Source organism: Gavialis gangeticus, unplaced genomic scaffold (genome assembly GCF_001723915.1).
Source record: "Gavialis gangeticus isolate Ggan-Ray unplaced genomic scaffold, GavGan_comp1, whole genome shotgun sequence".
Classification (NCBI taxonomy): domain Eukaryota; kingdom Metazoa; phylum Chordata; order Crocodylia; family Gavialidae; genus Gavialis; species Gavialis gangeticus.
The window spans coordinates 47,543,476-47,548,750 of record NW_017728997.1 but is presented as its reverse complement, the minus strand read 5'-3'; the positions used below and the strand labels follow the sequence as shown (position 1 = coordinate 47,548,750).

At 41.8% G+C, this 5,275-nt stretch overlaps 1 protein-coding gene across 6 annotated transcripts in view; it reads right to left on the bottom strand.

Moving 5' to 3' along the window:
• IP6K1 (inositol hexakisphosphate kinase 1) overlaps nucleotides 1-5,275 on the bottom strand; it is a 137,770-nt gene that overhangs the window by 108,154 nt on the left and 24,341 nt on the right. For 5 of the 6 annotated variants that reach the window (XM_019505161.1, XM_019505156.1, XM_019505157.1 and 2 more), the window contains exon 3: nucleotides 5,054-5,175. The exons of the other annotated variant lie outside the window; for it this stretch is intronic. The gene's annotated coding sequence lies outside the window, so the exon portion shown is untranslated. The remainder of the gene's footprint in view (nucleotides 1-5,053; nucleotides 5,176-5,275) is intronic. 6 annotated transcript variants of the gene reach the window in all.

Below are 5,275 nucleotides of genomic sequence, written 5' to 3'. Positions count from 1 at the left end.
AAACTACTACAAGACCGTTTCAGGCTGGACATAAGGAAGAATTTCTTTACTGTCCGAGCCCCCAAGGTCTGGAACAGCCTGCCATCGGAGGTGGTTCAAGCACCTACATTGAACACCTTCAAGAGTAAATTGGATGCTTCTCTTGCTGGGATCCTATGACCCCAGCTGACTTCCTGCCCTTCGGGTGGGGGGCTGGACTCAATCTTCCGAGGTCCCTTCCAGCCCTAATGTCTATGAAATCTATGAAAAGCACTCGTGTATTGTTTCTAGAACTCTTCCACAGTGGCAGTGGAAGATACTGGCTGCACTTCATTCTTCCTTTCTAAAACAGTTTCATTGTTCTACTATTTTGAAAACACCACACAGAACTCAGTGTTTTCCTTTGGCTCCACTCTATTTCTGCCATTCAAAAGTAAAGTGAAGCAGAAATCTTACATTCCACTCACAGCAAAGAAAAAATGGGAGGAGATGCATACGGTGAATAAACAAGTTAGTCTTATGTAAGAGTTTAGCAGCTGTAAAAAGGAAGCACTCTCATTTTAAAGGAAATCCAACCCCACGGCACACAAGCACCAATAATCCTGTCCAGTTACTGGAGTATAAGCAACCACTTCATTGTGGAAACAGAGAGAAGAAAAGCCTGGAACATGAATGCAGTGCACGAAGCCTGCTAGCATGCAGCAAAAAAACCCAAAAAACTGGTTCCACAGTTGGGAATTTGTGCACAATTTCTGTTTCCCAGGAATTAGGGCAATGTCTAGTTTTAAAATGATCAAGCTCGAAGGTTTTGTACAAAAGCCAAGTACAAACCTATCCTAAAATATCGTAAGGAACAAACTACCCTTCTAAAAGCTTCTTGTTACAGGGCCTGTTTTGGTCACCCCCCTGAGACACTGACTGCACTGGAGTTACTGTGCAGTAGCATAGCTGAACGGCTTTTAGGTGATGCTGACTGCGCAGTAGCTCATTACTACTGTGCAGTAGTACTGCATCACACTTTGTGCCACGTGACGCTACTGTGCGGTCAGCATCTCATGTAGACATAGCCACTGAAAAGATTCTCAGTGCTACCCAGCTTCTTGAATACTATCTGACTGGCTGGGCCAATTTACAGAAGGGATAGTGTTTAGTTCTCTTTAGTTTAAAAGATGTTCACAAATATTTAGACAAAGCATTCTAGTATATTTGGGGCTATTGTAAAGGGAGGAAAGTGAGGTGTAATCTAAGAACAGAACTAAGAGCCAGAATGCTGGTCTCAGTTCTTCCATGGATTGCCTTAGTGACCTTAAATCACCTTAGCCATGCTATAGCCCATTTGTTTGCAAAAGAATAATGCTACATATTTAACTCAGTGAGACTGTATGACACAAGTATTTACAAATTGCTTTGAGAGACTCAGTTCTGTTGTGAGCTTATTTTCTTTTCCATGAAGAACCTGCAGCTAGGTCCAGTTTTGATCTACCTACAGATCAAACTCTGAAAATGTTCACAGGTCTTTCAACCAACAAGTAATTGAGTTTGTTTGTGTGTCTAACACCTCCAATACAGCAGACAATTTACCTAATCAAGATGCCAAATCCTTTGTAATACGTTGCCACTGTTTATAGCAGTTTTATTTTCCCTGGGTCAAACTTGTCCCCACAGGAAACAACATAATCATAAAACAAACAAATACCTAAACAATAAAGGGTTAACTTGCATCCTGCAGTCCTTTCCCAGACCCTGAGGGCACATCAAAACGAGGGCCCATGTGCTGCATACAGCACCACAGACCCACAAGCCTTTTCAGTTGTTCAGAGAGAGATCGTTATCACCATTCACCATCATCAGGCCTAACACCATACTTGGAAGCTTAGAGAGAAATTGCTTCAGTACATACTCAGGTATATTAGTTCAGTTTTCTAGGACAGCCTCTGAAACCAAGTCTAGAGGGGTCCCACACCACCATTCTTTAAATAATGTTTCTTTACCCACAACTATATCCTGACTAAAACCAAAAAAGTCCTTGAATTTAGATTTTAGCCTTCTTCTCCCCCATTCCTAAGAAACAACATCTCCCTATTAAGACAAGACCCTATTAAGAAGTGATAGATCTCACGAAAGGGATTAGAAACTTCTATTAAGACAAAGTGGAAGAGAGAGAATACAAAATATGTATTCTGCATTTGTACTGGTTGCTATTCCTAAACCATCCCAGATAGATCCTTGTTCAGCCTTTTCTTAAAAATGAAAGAGAGGGCACAACTTCCTTAGGCAGCTTGTTCCACTGTCTTCCAGTTCTTACAGGTAGGAAGTTTCTCTGAGATTTAAACTATAGCAAAGCAGCTTTAGATTAAAACTGCTGCTTCATGTTCAGCCCACTGTGGCAAAGGACAACAGTCATTCTCCTTTTTCTTCACGGCAGCATTTCAAATATTTGAAAACCATTATCATGTCCCTTGCTTTAATCTTCTTTTCTCCAAGCTAAACAAACACAACTTTCTCAACTTTTCCTTGTATAGCCTGAACGCCCTTTCATCTTTGTGGCTCACCTTTGGATCCTCCCCTGCTTCTTTACATTCTTCAAATGCAAAGCCCAGAACTGCCCACAGTCGTCTAGCCCTGTAGTAGACAACCTTTTCCAACTATGACTCAGAACAACCCACCCCGAGTCAGACAGACAGATAGGTGGGTGCTAGGACCCACTTACAGCTGGTGTTTGTCCCTGCAGCAGCAGTGGGAGAGTGCCCACAGCCTAAGACCCCTACCTGCCAAAGCCCCACATATGGAGGGCCAGACCCAATGGTTCCACAGATCAGATCTGGGCCATGGTTTGCTGACCCCTCCTCTAGTCTAATCAGCATGAAGTAGAGTATTGTCCTGTGTCTTGCTTACAATATTTCCATGAACAGTCCAAAACGGCATTTGCTTTTTGTGTGACAGCATCACACTGATGTTGACTCTGTGATCTGTTGTAACCTGCAGATCCTTTTCAGCAGGGCTACTGCCTAGCCAGTCGTTGTTTTGTATTTGTTTATTTTATCTTTCTTCTCCAAGTCAAGTACCTTACATCTGTCTCTATTGATCTTAATTTTGCCATCTAGAACCCAATTGTCTAATTTATCCAGATCTTTCTGAATCCTACTCTTATCCTCCAAAGTGTTTGCAACCCTTGCCTGCTCCGTCTTATCTGCAAACATAATTGGGAAGCTTTCTTCTACATCCAATTTATTAAATAAAATTGTTAAGGAACACCAAACCCAGAGCAAACCCCTATGGAAAATCATCACCTAGCTCAAACTGCAGTTGCTGTAACAGGACTTCTAATATGGAACTTGAGAAATCATACAGTGCAACAAATCATACTGTGCAACACTGTCTCACGCTTCAGACACATGAGAGCTCTGGAAAAGCAAAATCTTACTCCTCACCTAGGCAGAAGCTATAGGGAAGTTCCAACACTGCTTCAGAATTGAGATGTTTTTGATGACAAGCCCCAACAGTTCTCAAAATCGATGCAAAAGTCAATCTATCACACTTCTTTATAGCTCTAATGCTCTCTACTGGAATTAGTCTCTTTGGATGCTGACAGAAGCAGGGGGACGCACTTTACCAGAAGCAGCAGCACATTACTTTGACCACTTCTGCAGCATCTGTATACATTAGGTGCTTCAGTAGGGCTTCTGGGTGCTTTTGGCTAAGTCAACCAGCTATTAGATGAAAGCACCAAAAAAGCCCCACTAAAGCACTTGATATATACAGAGACATTGGAAAAGCCAGGTACAACTAATGTGCTTCCTCGTCTGGGCATGTGCTGGGCTCGGCATGGGAGTATGTTGAATTTAAAGGATTGTTTTGGGGTTTCTTTCCATGTCTGCAAGCAGCCTTTGGGACCATTGATTACTGTCAGGGACAAAACTAAAAAGGTGTCCCCCCCATCTTCACTAGCTCTGAGTCTTCAAGAGGCCAAGAAGCAATAAACTCCCTCCTTCTCCAACTAACTTTATCAAGTCCACATAAAGAGTTGCAGCAGTTTTAGTGGTTAAATCTGCTTACTTCATATAGCAAGTAACAAAACTAACTTTGAGTGTCTTCCCAAGCTGGTAAAAGATTTGCTGGAGACTGACCATTTCTATTCCTTCCTTTGGCAGATATCAGGGTCTATCTCACTTGACTGAAATTTCAAAGACCATTTTAAAAGATCCAATATTATTTTGATATTAACAACAAACAACACCCAAACTGTCACATACGTCCACTCTGACATAGTTTGAAATGTAAGAAGTTCAGTTTAGCCCCTGACTACACATGAAAAGCAGAGGTTTTGAACAGAGTTCAGTAGTAAGAATGGGACACAGTTCTTAACTTTAGGTCATAAATCCAGCAGAGGAAGTGACTTGAGAATTTCAGTCTGAAGAGTTATGAAGGCAGCACCTTTCACCAAACTAAACTCATAAAAACAGAAAAAGATACCCCAAGGAACCTACAGTCATCATCATTTTAAGACTGTTTAGTTAAAGTTCAAACACCATCTAACTAACAACCAAGGCTCAAACACAAGAGAATTAATGTTCAAAGCCTGAAAGCATCCTAACTCTCTAAAGCCATGCAAGGCCAGTGGTTCCCAACATTTTTTTGCTACAACCCACTGCTGAGAACGCAACGCAGCAGTGGTTGCAGCCTGGGGGCGGGGAAGCTCCTGGCATGTGGTGTGGCTTGCCTTTTGTATGCAGCACCACCGGCATTGCCCCCGTGACCCTCATTTGGGTTGCAACCCACCAGAGGTTGGGAACTGATGATGTAGGCATAAGCTGCATTTCTCAGGAAAGTCTTATGCTAGAAGTCATGCTGTCAAAGGCATGTAATCCTATTTGAATATAAACATCAACTATAAAAAGTTATCAGGCTTTTCACTGTATTTCAACATACTTATGAGGATGCCCCTGTAGTTCTCTCTCAGGAAGAGAGGTATAATCATAACATCCATGGATATATCAAGCCAAAAAGTTTAATTACATACAAAGAGGAGCTAGTTTTCTGTTTGCTGGACATGTGCATCATTTGTATTGCTCACCATGTGTAAAGCAGATCAGTATTTCCAATAAGCCACATGAGTTCTGTTTATGAAATAGCAGCTAGAAGGTAGAGCCAAGCTAATGCAGTTGGGATGAAGCAGGAAGCCAGGAGCAATCCAACCTGAAAAAAGTGTGAAAAAAAATGAGTAGCTATAATAAATGTCTAAAGACATATATGAATTTAAATTAGTAAATTGCCCGCCATGAATGGCCCGGGGGGG